Genomic DNA, 15,776 nt, shown 5'->3' on the forward strand with positions numbered 1-15,776 from the left:
CCACGTCACAAGAGTGTCCCTGTGGGGTCTTCACTGGCCCTTTCCTCTCCTGGCAGGACTCATTGCTCTATCCTTGGTGCTCTGTCTCTGCCAGCAGCGTGCTTCTTTGGCAGAATTTCTAAGATTGTATTTTAAGGGTTAGGATTTATTTCTAAAACAGGTAGTTATATTCCCTAATAAATAACCAAGGTGCTTTTGTATAGCTTGTAACATTTTGATTAACTTGATAAAATGGTGGATTCCCTTAAAGGAGGGAATCCTGTGTATACTTGACTAGAGTTTAGCATCAAGTTAGAGGAAGGTGGGGAAGGTAAATATAGTGTAAAAATCACTGAAACTTATTCCTCTTATTTTTGTATCCCCAAAGCAGCCAGCAGACAACCTCTAAGAGTAGATTTACAGATTTTGGTTTAATTAAAAATTAAAAACTCTTAGGTAAAAGTTGTTATCTTGTAACTAAATTATTATAGTGCTAAATCACATTGTGTCATTGTTACTTTCTTCTTTCCCTTCTGATTAGACTGAGTTCATCAAGAATTTCTGACTTTTTATTCCTAGGACCTCGCACGGTGTCTCTCACATCCTATACATGTTTAAGTTTTTACATAGAAATTGAAACTGTATTTAAGAGTGAAAGGAGACTTTAGTTACAATTCTTATCTCTAATAACAATAATAGTAGAAATTGACATTTAAAGATAGTAATTCTTTTATAGAGGAGTAAAAGGTATTTTATAATAATTTGTATAAATTTAAATATTTTTAATTTGTTGTTAGTAGTAAGGTATTTAAGACTGGAGATTCAGAAATATAGAAGTAGTAGTAGAAGTAGTTTTGGAGATTCTTTTAAATCTCAAGTTGTAATTCCCTTAGTAATGTTGTTTATGATAGCTGTTCTTGAAGTGATTACAAAAATGCACTCTTAGTTTTTGTGAGAGAATTCTCCAAATACCAAAACAAGGTTCTTCTTTACGTCTTTAGTTGCAAAATTCTCTTATGTTCATAAAATGGAGGGAGAGGTGAGATTCTTGAAAGAAATTTTAGCTATCAAAATACATGTTCTTCATTCATTGTAACTGTGTAGACTTTTTGATTTTTAAAATTCATCCTTGTCTTCCTGATGATGTTGGTTCCAGCTGCAGTGTTCTTTTCAGTAACACAAACACTTGTCCCTGAAGCACTAACCTGGTAGAGGACAGGTGCTCTGACTGCCGTGTGTATAGCTGAGTCACGAGTCAGCTGCACTCTGAATGCACCGGTTGGCTCTTTCTCTGCCTTGTGGAGAATGACATCTTGTCTTCCTTCACTGTACCAACTGTACTAAAGTTGGTAGATTACCATTCTAACATACAGTTGATTTTTGTCAAGTTTAAAATCAAGTTCTAATCAAGATCCAGAAACTCGGTGTCTTTTGTTGAGAACGTAGCTTTGTTTTTATCTGCTCTCCACTCCTCTGGGCATTGTTTTAAGAATCATATAATGCTGTACCTGAATCCTTAATCTTGAGGTATTTTAAATGTGAATATTTGTGTCATGGATGATTAGCCTGAAACTTTTAGAATTTAAAAATGGTACGTTTTTCTAAGAATAGAATGAAATATGTACCTCAAAGAGCAGTGTGGGTGGAAGAGGGCAACACCGAAACTTACGCAGGAGAGGCTCCCCTGAGATGTTGACGGATGGCTGTTGTGTCCACCTCCTAGATTCCTGCTAAAAAAGTTGGAAGGATACCTGATGTGTGCAACCACATCCATGTGTGCTCATGTCGATGGGAAGGGATACGTAAGAAACTATTAGGTTGATTATCTGTGGAGAGTGAGACTAAGGTTGGTGGTGGAAGAGAGAAATAAAACTTATTTTTCAGTTTTTACTCTTCTTTACACACCATAGATTATTTTTACACTAAATAAAATAAAACCAATCAACATCTGGTGAAAATGGTCAGTGATAGCACAGTGTTCCCCTCAGTTCTATAGTTCCTCGTACCTCCAAAGTCTTGTCCACAGGTGGACTGGGAGAAGGCTGCTACTGTTCAGCTTTATAGTAACAGAGTAAAAACTGAGTACTGTGTACCTTGCATTAAGGACTTTTTTTTTTTTTTTTGTGAGGAAGATCAGCCCTGAGCTAACATCTGATGCCAATCCTTCTCTTTTTGCTGAGGAAGACTGGCCCTGGGCTAACATCCATGCCTATCTTCCTCTACTTTTTTTTATATGGGACGCCGCCACAGCATGGCTCGACAAGCAGTGCGTTGGTGCACGCCCAGGATCTGAACTGGCGAACCCAGGGCCGCCGCAGCGGAGCATGCGCACCTAACTGCTTGCGCCACCGGACCGGCCCCAAGGACTTTTACTAATAGACTTATGTACAGTCCCACATTACAATTGTAGAGGAAAAGAATGGTAACTCTGGGGAAAGTGTCTCTGAGGCTTGCTAAATTCCATTTCCTTGTGGATGAGATGAGAAGGTTATAATGGAGTCCAAAGCGTTTTCTAGGCAAAGTGTGGCAGCCTCATCAGATACAGCTTTGTGGCCTAGTGACTTATAATGAGGGTGGCATGTAATTAGAAATTGTCCCTGTCTTTTCTGAGTGCTGATGAAAACCATGGCTCAGAGGTTAATTCAAATAATAATTAATATTGGTCTCTGTCAGTACAGGGTGGTAATGAAATCTTTCGTTATTTGATGACTTTGACTTTAAATGTTGGGCGAGGAGTGGAAATGGTGTTATTCCTCACACTAATTGTGGGAAAGCTCCAACAACGGAACACAGTATGGTAAAGTACGCTATTGGGAAGGTGTTGAGCACAAAATTTCTTTTTAGCCTGTAATTACTTAGAATAGAAGCTCTAACATGACCCGGAAATATTAGTGTTCTTTTTTTTTTTGTGTGTGAGGAGGTCAGCCCTGTGGTAACATCTGCCAATCCTCCTCGTTTTTTTGCTGAGGAAGACGGCCCTGGGCTAACATCCGTGCCCATCTTCCTCCACTTTATATGGGACGCCGCCACAGCATGGCTTGCCAAGCAGTGCGTCGGTGCGCGCCCGGGATCCGAACCAGCGAACCCCGGGCCGCCGCAGCGGAGCGCGCGCACTTAACTGCTTGCGCCACCGGGCCGGCCCCATATTAGTGTTCTTTTATTTCCTAAAGTGATAATTATTGAGAGTGAGATATTAGGAAGGCACTAGTAACTGATCTACAATTGTGGACTGAGGAAGCTTTCCCAGTCCTTCATGTTTCTGACTGTATGTAGTGTACATAGTATGCAGCATTAAATTACCCACTAAATATTAACAGATTACATATGCACGTTAATCTAAAGACAAAAACATCAAATGGCTGGTTGACTAGAGAACCTTGAATGTCCTTTTCAGCCTTGAAAGTCAGTGATTCCATAAGTTGGTGCACCACGTTTACTGAACGTTTTTCATATATAGAGTTGGGAGTCACTAATGGAGTAGAAGATACATAGTTGATGTAAGAAGCTTATTTGGAAATGCATAAATATCTGTTAACACAAATCAACTGTAGCATACAAAGCTGTAAATGCCAAGTAGAATTGTTTGACTGAAATAATTTTGGTGGAAGGAAGATGTTTAGGCAGCACTGCTTTTAAAAAATAATTACAAATGCTTCACTGAGCAACTTGTCTAACATCTCAGTTTTCCTTTTTTTTAAAATTATTTATTTATTTATTTATTTATTTAACGGCTAAGCCACGGGGCCGGCCCTCAGTTTTCTTTTTTGAAATGTTTGTTGGTAAATCACTTGAGCCTAATCTCTGTGGGTTATGTTTGGTATCATTCTAAGCAGCAGTATCTTTTATGAGGAAAAGTCACAGAACAAAAGAAGAGAACATTATACCAAGTTTGAGGTCTCTGAGATGCTTCAGATGCCCAAATAGTAGACCTTTTTCAACACACAGAAGTAGAAAGAGTAGAACCACCCGTCACGGGGCTTCCCTGGCCCGTCTTATTTCATTCACACACTCACCAGCTTCCCCCATGTTCTATATTATTTAGAAGCAAATCTCAGGCAGCATATTATTTTATTTTAAGATATTTCAATATATATCACTAAAAGGAAAGAATTGTGTCTGAATTAAATAGCTGTAGAAGCTTATGTGAACATTTTAAGGAAGTTTGTTTTTATTTTAATGTAAAGGCACTGTTCTATTTCAGGAGCGATTTGTAAATATTTTCTCAGCTGGAATATCGTGGGTGATAGGCAGTTCTGCAGTTAAGATCAATAGATTTAATTTGATTTCAGGAGCAGTCACAATTCTGAAATGAAAATGATGGGATCAAAACCTTGTTTTATTTATAGAGGCAACGCTACAAAGGGTGTTGGTTTCCACTGTTTGGAAGCCAGAGGCTTTGGGGAGGGGGCAGAGTTGAGGAGGAGCTCCTCTGGAGCTGTCACTGTGGGGGATAAACCAACAGAGATTCTAGAAGAAATCACAGAAGCAGTGTCACACTATAATCAAAGTGACTTTTCCCCAAAGAAGCCCAATCTTATCACTTTTCTCCTCAATACCCTATGTCAGCTCCTCGTTGCCTTCATACAGGCCCGGAGTTGTGACGTGATTTCTGAGGCTCTCTCACCACCAGCCCCTCTAGGACCGCGTCTTGCCCCTTGGCCTCTCTGGTTGCTGCACCGCCTCTTTCTCCTGCTCTCGCTCTGCCTCAGGTGCTGTGCGGGCCACTGCTTCTGCTTAGAGCCCTGCCCACCTGCCTGCCCTCACTGCTGGCTCCTGCCCCTCCTTCTTGGCTGCTCCTCCCTCAGGGGGACCCGCCCTGGCTGCAGCCCTGGTTAGGCCTCCTCCTCTCAGCCTCAGCAGCCTGTTTTGCTTTCATGGTCCTCATCCCACTTGTAATTACGTGTTCTATGTCTGCCTGAGGGGAGACGGAAATGTCTGTGCCTAGCACGGGCTTAGCTCTCATCAGAGAGGTGCTCAATAAATGAATGAATGGAACGACTGAACAGGCTGGTAAGGGTGCAGGTGATACAGTCAAGGGGAAGGAAGGGAAATTCTTTGGCAGCGACAAAAGAGTCAGAAATATTCTGTCTGAAACATTTGTTTTTTGTGTTTACGAGGTAGCTAAATGCACGTCTCCTCTGATCAGTGAGAAGTGTGACTGGAGAAAGACGTTCGAGTTCTTTTTACAGGTGGTGTTGAGAAACAGCAGCAACATTGACAAGATTTGCCTCCTAAAAGAGATCAGGGTGAACAGCAGACAACGTGGGGCTAAACTTTGGAGTGCATTTTTGATTAATAGGGGTGGATGAACCATTGCTGTTCTTCTAGTTGTATGTTTCCCTTATAGAATCAGCTAGACTCCAGCCGAGTGAGAGACTTCTCAGCATACAGATGGCCCCACATATATCCAGCTTCTGGTTGGTAAAGGGAGCTTCCCGACCTCTGGCTGCAGTTGAGTTCACGTTAGAAACCTTGTGGGAACAAGTGAGCCTTTTTTTTTTTTTTTTTTGTGACGAAGACTAGCGCTGAGCTAACATCCGTTGCCGATCTTCCTCTTCTTGCTGAGGAGGATCGGCCCTGGGATAACATCCATGCCCGTCTTCCTCTATTTTATATGGGATGCCGCCACAGCATGGCTTGACAAGCGGTGCGTCATTCCGTGCCTGGGATCCGAACTTGCGAACTCTGGGCCGCCGAAGCGAAGTGTGCACACTTCACTGCTATGCTACCGGGCTGGCCTGCAAGTGAGCATTTGAAACACCCTAGAACAAGGCTTCTACATTTTCTGTGTATGGGAACACTCTACCTTAAGAAAATAAATGGAAAACAAAAAAAGAGCCATGTGATATAATGGTCAAAACCCTAAACTAGGGAAGGAAGTCTACGCTCCTCTTTTGTTTCGAGCACTGCTACATATGGACAAAACACTTAACCGTTCCAGCCTCATTCCTGTGTTGATCAAAGGCAGGAACACTGGACCTTCCCAGCCTAGGTCATAGGACTGCAGTGCAGAGTCAGATGAACGAGGATGAAGTGCTTCCTGACTGACATCACTGCTTTCAGAACCTTGATCACCCCGCCGGCTTAGATGGAAACCTTGGGGTCCTGTTTGGCACCTCTCTCTCTCTCTCTCACACGCTGCATCAAGTTTGTCCTCGGATCCTATTGGCTCTGCTTGCACAGTATGTGCCGAGTCGGACAGCTTCTCCCTCCACTTCCACCACCCTGTCCCAGCGGCGTTCTCCCTGCGGGTATTGCCGCGCTAGCTCCCTCGTTGGTCTGCCCGCCTGCCCTTGCTGCCTTCAGTCTCTTTCCAACCGAGCAAAGTGTGGAAGTCGAGTGAGATCCTGCCCCTCCTCTGAAAGCGCTTCCGGGGCCACCTCCCTCAGGGAAAACCGCAGGCCGCCCTTCCCGCGCCCTCTGCCCCTGGGGACACTCCTCCCCTGGGGACACTCCTTCCCTGGGGACACTCCGTGGGTCCTTGGGGTGTGGGTCCAAGCCCTCCCTTGGTCTCTGCACTCGCTCTCCTCCCTGGCCTCCGGGCTGCCTGCTCCCTCCCTCCCTGTTTTCCATTCCCGCCCTTCAGAGTCCTTTTCCCTGGAGGCTTCCCCAAACCTCCCACTTGAAAATTGCGTCCCTTCCTTCAAACTCCCTGTCCCCCTTTCGTGCTGTATTCTCTGGTTTTACCTTTTAGTTTCCTGTATTTTATTTACTGTTTGACTCTCTCCTCACTAGAATGCACTTCAGCTCCACGAAGGGGGCCGTTGTTTACTGATGCATCCGTGGGCCCAGAACAGTGTTTGACACCTGGCAGGTGCTCAATAAATGTTTGTTGCATAAAAATATATGGAAGTTAATCATGGGAGGGAAGAATGTCATCAGTTTGCTGCTGTGTACTGCATATTTTTTGGCATGTACAGCAGATGAGACTTTATGAAGGATAGCAAATATTGTTATATGGCAGTGGCTTTCGGAAATTAGACATCTCTTCTCCTTGAGGTGGTCAAAATAGCAACATGATTAGCAAATTAGACTTGTTTCCCTCCTGTTTAGCTCTAGCTTAAGTCTTTTTTTGCCAGAGTAAACCGTGGGCGATGGTGTGTGTTTCCTCAGGGTATCACGTCAGGGCACATGACGTCTCTGTCCCGTTGACTGGTGATGTTTAGTTTGGTCGTTTGTCGAAGGTGATAATTTCCTTTTCAAGACGGAATGTATTAGAATTTCATTCATAACTTTGGTTTATTGTCAAATTAGAATTACGGTGATTTGCCTGCTTGAAAATGAAAGTATATCATTGTGATGTTTTCATTTAGTTCCTTGTTGGGTATAATGTAAACAGTTTGGTTAGTTATTAGACTTGGCTATACCTCTGTGTAAACTTTTCCAAGAGCTCAGAAATATTTCACTGTATATTTTGTTTCTCTAGATAGAGTTACTATGGTCTTGATATTCATAGGGCCTTGGCAGTCACACAGGAAGTAGCCCCAACTTCTCTTGGTCACGCTGTCACTCATGTGGTTATGTAGTTAAACCTTAGCTACGCCGGGGATGGGTGGGTGGGATGAGTTGAAAAGTATAAAATAACTAGGTGTAAAAGTTGACTGATTTAGGTTTGATTGTATGTTCATGTATAGCATCTTGCATTCTGGACCGTCGCTTGAGTACTGTGTAACACTATTTGGATATGGGAAAGAATTAGTTACATATGGGGTAGGGAACTTTGGAAATGACAGACTTCCTTTTTGATTCAAATATGTCTGAATTATGATTTCAGATGAGTGGACTGAAAATACTTTTTAAACTTCCAAAACAGGAATATGGAAAATATGGACATCTTTCATTTTGAACTTTCATAATTGTTAGGAAATTTAGGTAGATTGATTTTATACCTTTAAAATATTCGGAACGTGTGTGGGGTTTCAAAGATTCATAAACATTTTGTTCCAAAATTCCCTCGAAAGTGAAATATATATCAGCCTTGTTTGACACATTCTTATTAGTATTGAATAAGTATGCTAGCTATAGATTGTATTGTTCATAAATTATTACTTGATCAACTCTGTACTAGGCACTCTCGGGGCAGGGGGTCCCTGGGATAACGAGGGTGCACGGGGCACGCAGTCCTGCTGTCAGGGAGCCGCCATCCCTGCAGACTCTCATCACAACGTGCAGGGTGAGTGCAGCCCCGGGTGAGGGCTGTGAAGGAGAGCAGAGAATACATCGCAAGAGCAGACAACAGGCGTCCTCATCCCACGGTTGCTCCTGCTTACCTTAGAGGAAATCACGGCTTGGAGATTTCATAACCTGGCTAGCGTTACCAGCTAGCAGAACTTGGATGGAAGCTAGGTCAGTTTGACATAGGAAAAAAAATTGTGATAAATTATTTTTCTAACATCTGGCTGATTGTAAGTATGCTTATTTCAAAACATTCCTAGCATACAACATGCGTAAAGTAGAAAGTGAAAGCCCCCACCCCCAATAAAGTCTGGTGCATTAATTATTCCTATGAAAGATTTTCATAGTGTGAACATATTATACACATGTAACTGCCTTTTCTCACAATACTATGGCTGATCTTTTCATAGCAATACACAGAGCTCCACATTACATTATCTTTTCAAATAGCTCAAACAATGACATCCCGTTTTCTGTAACTTCGCTAACCTGTCCTCCTTTAGGTCATTTCCAGTGTTTCACTGTTGCAGATGGTGCTGCCGTAAAGATTAGCCGTTTACATACATCCCCATGCACCTTTAGGATACATTTGTAGAGAGGGTATCATGGGGTCACAGCTGTATGGTGCGTGTTTCAGGCATGCCCCGAAAGGCCATGTCAGTTCACAGTCCTTTCATTGAGGTAGGAGTTGCCGCTTTTTTCTGCACTCACCAACTCAGGACATTATTCTCCTTTGCCAATGTGATAGGTGCTCTTCTTTCATTCTCAGTGAAATCGAGTATCTTTCCATGTGTGCATTGGTCTTCTGTGTTTCCTAATGCCTGTCCTCTGCACCATTGTGCAGTCCGGCCTCCAGTGCCTGGAAGGGCTCTCTGCGATTGAAGGTCGATGTGAGCTGTGCTCTTTTTTCCCTTCTGGTAGAGAGCAGAGGTTAAGATGCTGGCTCTGAAAGCAGTCTTGGGGATTATTCCCATTGCTGCTGCTTGCCAGCAGTTGCTCCTTGGCAGGTTACTTAACCTTTAAATCCTTCGTTTCCATTTCTATATTGGGGGTAATGAGGGTTAAATGGAGTGTGTCTGAAGCCTTAGCACAGGGCCTGGCACAGGAGTCAATGCTCAGTGTTTGCCACCACCAGCATCAGACACCAGTGTGGAAAGTGACTTTAAGTTCCCCGCTTCCTCTTCCTGTGGGAATCCCGAGTCCTGCTCAACTGCCTTGGCTCCTTGTCTGTGCTGGAATTCCCTTGACAGAAAGGGAATTCCCTTTCTCTTTGTCCCTCCATGTCATGGGTTCTGCAGATGAGGTCCTGGACCAGCAGCAGCAGCCTTGGCCTGGGGCCTGAGCATTTTCCTTCTCAAGTTGGTTAGGGACTGAATTGTGTTCCACCGAATTTATATGTTGAAGCCCGGTATTTGTTTGGAGATAGGGCCTTTATGAAGATAATTAAGGTTAAATGAGGTCATATAGGTGGGGCCTTAATCCCACAGGATCGATGGCCTTAGAAGAAGAGAAAGAGAAAGATTTTTCTCTCTCCTCTTGTGTGCACAACGAGGTCATGTGAACATACGGTGAGATGATGGCCAGTGCAAGCCAAGAGAAGGAGTCTCAGGATGAAACCTACTTGGCTAATTCCTTGATCTTGGGCTTCTAACCTCTAGAACTGTGGGAAATAAATTTCTGTTGTTTAAGCCACTCAGTCTGTGGTATTTTGTTATGACAGCTTTAGCAGGCTAAGTTGTCCTGGTAGATGGGTGCCTGCCTGGGGTATCATTATTTCTAGGCCATGGTTTATACATCAAAATGACCTGGAGGGCTTGGTAAAACACAGATTGCTGGGGCTCACCCCAAGAATTTTGAATTTAGTAGGTCTGGGTTCACCTGGGGAGTCACGTCTCTAATTAAGTTCCCCAGTGGTGCTGGTGCTGTAGGACCTCACCTGGAGAACCACTGTCTGTCTAGGTAGTGTGTGGAAGAGGTTTCAGACAAGAGCCCAGAAGACTTGGGGTAGGGATATTGGTTCTTCCACCCAACTATGGAAGTCTTGTAAACTCTCAGAGACTGTTTCACCGCCTGCACAGTGGGAATATTATTTATACTGCTTATCTCATAGGGTTATTCAAGTTAAGATGCAGAAATAAAAACTTTTGAGTTCTGTTGTGATCGTCATACAAAGTGGTGGGGGTGAGGTGGGGGAATGTTGCATCCTTGTAAAAAGAGAAGAACAAACACATTAATGCCAAAGTATTTTAATAGTAAACTGCAAAGCAAAAGTAATCTATTCCCTTGCTTTTCTCCACTGGATACTGCCAAGTTATTTGGTTTGCTGGCTGCTGGAACTTTCTCGTTACCCACATCTCTTCTCTACATTCCCCACCCCTACTTTTCTCAAAAGCTAGGCATTTTAGCCAAGTAGCCGTTAGTGTACAGCCTGTGGCTTCTTGTCCTGGCTCTCTCTGTCAAGGGTGTCTGCGCTTTTTTGGTGGCTGTGGCAGTGGAAATGACTGAGGTTCTCATTCTCCATGGGTAAGCCTTGTGGCCCTGCTTTTCCTGTCCAGGGTAACGTGTTTGAAAGGTCTTTTTTTTTTGGTTTAGTTTTGCCATGTTTAAATGTTTTATGATGTAAAAGTTTTAAGTGTATATATAATTACAGATGTCTTATATTTTCAGTGATGTTGTCGACAAGTAATAAGGATGCTAATCATTTAGAGCTGTGTGGTCCTCAAATTTTGTGATCCCAGGGTCGTTTTATACTCTTATTGAGAACTCCAAAGAGCTTTTGTTTATGTGGGTTATATCTATTGATATTTACTGTATTAGAAATTAAAACTGCCTAAAATTTATTTATTTAAAAATAACATTAAATCCATTGCATGTTAATAAACAACATAATTTTTATGAAAAATAAATATTTTCCAAAACAAAAGTTTAGTAAGAATGAAGGGCATTACTTTATATTTTTGTAAATCTTTTTAATGCCTGGCTCAAGAGAAGGCAGAATCTGATAACTACTCTGCATTCCATCTGTTGTAATATGTTGTTTTGGTTGAAGAACATGAAGAAAATCTGGCATGCAAATTTATAATTGAAAAGGAAAGAATGTTTGAATAGCCTTTTCAGATAATTTGATACTACAAGAAAACTATAAGGAGTAGTTTGTTAAAAGTTACTTGCAATGTGGAACCTGAAATCATATCAGTGAAATTTTTGTACTTGGTTTCATTAAAATTCATTGGTGTATCTTGCACTTCGAATGGATTCTTTTATCTGTGCATGGTTTTGTAACACCATGCATTGATAATTTGGAAAATATTGGTTCAGTGAGTTACATAAATCTTTCAAATGTTGACACATTTCGTTATACAATATTTTAAAAAATCACAGTTGCTAATATCACCACCTCTCTAACCAGAAAAGTCTTTAAGTATTGGGAAGCTGTCAAGTTCTTGATGGATTCAGATTTTCCAAAATTCTGATTTTTTTACTTGAAAGCTCAAATTTTATCATTGGCAACAAAACTATCAATTGTTTTCCTTGAAGTGACAGACTTATTTTGTTCATTTTTGAGAAAATGCCTGCCAAATGCTCAAGTCTGAATAACCATAGTTTGTTGGTCATTTTTTTTTCCCAAGTAAGTATGGTGTTCTTTGAAGAAAGCTTGCAGTTCAGTTGCACAACCTATTTCTCCGTCTACCTTGAATCGAATAGTTTATGACATTAACCATAGAAGGACGCAGGCATATAGGAATGATGGCATAGAGAGCAAATATCTTTGTTTAGAGAAGGGCTACTCAGAGACATTTTGGGGAAGCAAGTACTCTGCTGGTTCAAAGAAAAAAATTTTCATAACATAGTTGACTTAATACACCAGAAATTATGCAAATGAATGTTGTTTCCTTCAGCATGGTGACCTTGGAGACAGAACACCGAGTTCAGTGATAACACCAACGGTTAGAATGTTTTTAGAATGCCACCTTTTTTGGAATTGCTTCAAGTTATGACTTTAGCTTACTCCATTGATTGTGTTTGGATGTACTGTTTTAAAATTGTATTGCCTCAAATGTCTGTTAACATTTTCCCAATGATAAATAAATACAGTTGTCTAGTCTGAGAGGATACTGTGGCCTAACTGGGAAGAAGTGAGATACGTTCTTTAGCAGTTTAGAATATTTATTACTGTAGGACCCAGCACTAGTCTTGGAGTCTGAGAGGTGTGGCTGAGTCTTTGCTCTCTCTCTGACTAGCTGGATGACCTTGAACAAAGCATTTAACTTCTCGCTGTTTCTCTGTAAGGTCAAGTGCTTAGACTAGGTCTTGAGTCTTTTAGCCCTCAGGTTCTGTGATTCCCACATTCTAGAGGCACGAAAGCGGGATTCCCTCCTCATCCGGGAAGGTGGCCTGTGGGGAGACTTGCTCTACAGTCTTCCCATCCCTTCTCACCAGCTGTGCCTCTGCCCCAGCAAGGGAGCAGGCTTCCTGTGGTTGTGAGTTTTAAAAGGAGTTATGATTCTTAATAGGGCAGAAGAGTCGGAACTTGGTATAACACCATTTGAGTTTTGTACTGTCACCTCCTGTAGTGATCCCTAGTATATTTGGTGGGTGAAACTGGGAGCAAGGAAAACTAGATGACTAGGTTAAGGTTGGTGCAGAATGGGGGGAGAACAACGAACGTTACTGTCTGTCCGCTGTATGCAAGATGTTTTGTAATGGCCCCTGGTGACAATTAGATGAAGTCACTTCTAAGCAGCCCTTTGAGGGAGGTGATGGGATACTTATTTTCATATTTTCATAGATGAGGAAGCTGAAGTTCAGAGAGCTGCTTATGGTTTTCCCCAAATTTCTAGATGCTGTTCTCTTCTGCCCACCTCCCCATCATGATACTTGTTTCTTCATTTTTTCTCTGTGACTGTTGTAAGCTTTTCTGAAGTGTTGAAGAGATGTCACAATTGGACATCATTAATCTTTGATAAGGGGTGGTGATTTTATAAATAAACTTTTAACATTTATGAACTTAATTTTTGATAATGGTCAATAAAAGATAAAGACGAGAAGATGCTGATGTGGGCCGGCCCCGTGGCTTAGCGGTTAAGTGCGCACGCTCCACTGCTGGCGGCCCGGGTTCGGATCCCGGGCGCACACCGACGCACTGCTTCTCCCGCCATGCTGAGGCCGCGTCCCACATACAGCAACTAGAAGGATGTGCAGCTATGACATACAACTATCTACTGGGGCTTTGGGGGGAAAAGTAAATAAATAAATAAATTATAAAAAAAAAAAAAAAAAGAAAATGCTGATGTGGAAGCATAAACTTGTGTTGAAATAGGGCCTCCCCAGGGATATATGTAAAACTGAGGGCAGACAGGCTTTGGGATGGGTTCAGAAGCAAACAACAGGATGTGCAAATACAACATTCACGTGTTTCCAGTTGCCTCTTCAGATCAAAAACTGGAAAGTCACATTTTTGTGGATTGTTATTGAAAAGAACTCTTCCTTTCTATTCCTTCAGCAGGCATGTTTATGTACTTGCTTTATCCTAGCCACAGTGAGAAGTAGTGGTGATAAAAAGTGGAGGCATGAGCTGTCCTCGAGGAGCCCACAGCCCCCTCAAGGGGACAGTGGGCACAGGGCCCTGTTGGCGGTGGTGGAAGTCTCCCGGCTGCTCCCGGTCTCCAGGGAGGGGACCCATTGGGCTTGTGTGCCGAAACCATGCAAACTGCAGAAGTGGTGCTCTGGGTTCCAGATAGGAGGTGATGTACTGATGGTGGGTTGTTAGGGAAGGAGATGTTTTAAAGAAATGTTCTATGGGGGGCTGGCCCGGTGGCGTAGTGGTTAAGTTCTCACCCTCCGTTTCGGGGGCCCAGGGTTCATGGGTTCAGATCCTGGGTGTGGACCTATACACCGCTCATCAAGCCATGCTGAGGCGGAGTCCCACATACAGCAACTAGAAGGAGGTACAACTATGACATACAACTATCTACTGGGACTCTGGGGAGAAAAAAAGGAGGAAGATTGGCAACAGTCGTGAGCTGTGGGCCAATCTTCCTCAAAAAAAAGAAGAAAATGCTTTCATTAAAAAAAAATGTTCTATGATCTCTTCTGAAAGTTTTTAAAATTGTGGAAGCTGACGTCAAGGATGGATTGAAGGTGAAATTTCTTGTGGTTTCTTGAGGAGAGAGCTCTTCTGTCTGCATAGTCAGGAAATCTGAGGAAAGTGTCCTAAGCTAGACCTTCAAGACTAATCATAGTGGAGAATAAAAATTTTTATATATTTTTTTATATTACTAAGCATATTTTTAGTAGGAATTTGAAGTAGTTATGTCTTCCTCACAGCATCCCTGAAGACGGCAGTTGACATTAACCTATTTTGTTACTGGAAAAGGAAATTAAAGAGGTTATTTCTCACTCCTGTTTGTTCAGCAAATAAATGGGAAATGGAGAGTATGTTTAGCATCCAGTTCTTACTTGAGAGCTTTATAGGATGCCTTGTAGCTATATCCTGAACCCTTAACTTGTTAATTTAAGGGAATGATTGCAGTTGTGTGGCCAGGAGCTTATATTGTTGGTGATAAGGGAGAGATTGTGTGCTGCCATCCTGTTGAGGAATAAAGGTAGCGTGAGGTTTTACTCTTCTGAGAAAGTTGCTTCAGGTGACTGCTTGGTCTTTGGACCAACACTCCAGACGTTCAGGGAAGGACCTGGGAGGCATGTGAGGCCTTTTTCCTAGAGGTGGTGCCAGCAGGTGTCCCACTGCCTTGCCTTCCTTTCTCTAGGTGGGCTGAAGCAGAGGGCTTTCCTGTGATGCCCCTTCATAGCATTACAAGTGAGCATGTTCTGAGAAATGATGGTTTCATAATCTTACTCTATAAACCAGGTGCTAATTTACCTTTCGGGGAGGACAGTCACTTTAGAATTACTAGTGGTTGCCGGGTAATTTTACGTTTAAAACTAAAGCTTCACTGAATTACTTACATAATATATGTGTGTTCAGTTCATCTATATAGTAACTTTTTATCAATTATCTGTGCTTTTTGAAATTTTGGTTATTTTTCTATCGATAGAAGTGTGGATTTCAGAAGAGAACAGCTCTACTTTGCATATTTCTAAGTGCAGAGCTACTTAGGTTAGTGTCTTAGAGTGGAGGGATGTTTGCCATTTTGCTCAGCCACCTCTCCATCTCCCCACTCTACAGATGAGAAACTGAGAACCAGAGAGGCTGAGTGAGGGCATAGAGGCCACACAACCTGGTTGACATATTTTGCACATTTAAATTTCTCATGTTAAAGGAAAAAGTGTTTAATCATCTGCATTGTGTGCTAATTATGTGCCAGATACTGTGCTAAGGGCTTTATGTATACAATCTAATTTAGTCCTCATGACTTAGAGGTAGATGGTATCATCTGTATTTTACAAATGAGAAAGGGAGGTTCTAGAATGGGATCTCATTTCAGAGTTGGTCTTGGACCTTAATGGGCTCATAGCGCTCTCTGCTTATGCCACTTTGTTCTGTTGATTCTTGGGGTCTTTTGTAGTTTTATACAAATTTTAGGGTAGTTCTATTTCTGTGAAAAATGCAATTTTTCTTATCTTGGAAAGAAAATGGACACTTTTATCTTCTTTCTGTATAG

The 15,776-nt window shown here is 42.2% G+C and overlaps 1 protein-coding gene across 6 annotated transcripts in view; it reads left to right on the plus strand.

Annotated features, from left to right (window-relative positions):
- Positions 1 to 15,776, plus strand: part of CHD7 (chromodomain helicase DNA binding protein 7) — a 180,752-nt gene that overhangs the window by 28,688 nt on the left and 136,288 nt on the right. The window lies entirely within an intron of this gene.

The sequence above is a fragment of the Diceros bicornis genome, chromosome 33 (genome assembly GCF_020826845.1).
Source record: "Diceros bicornis minor isolate mBicDic1 chromosome 33, mDicBic1.mat.cur, whole genome shotgun sequence".
Lineage (NCBI taxonomy): Eukaryota > Metazoa > Chordata > Mammalia > Perissodactyla > Rhinocerotidae > Diceros > Diceros bicornis.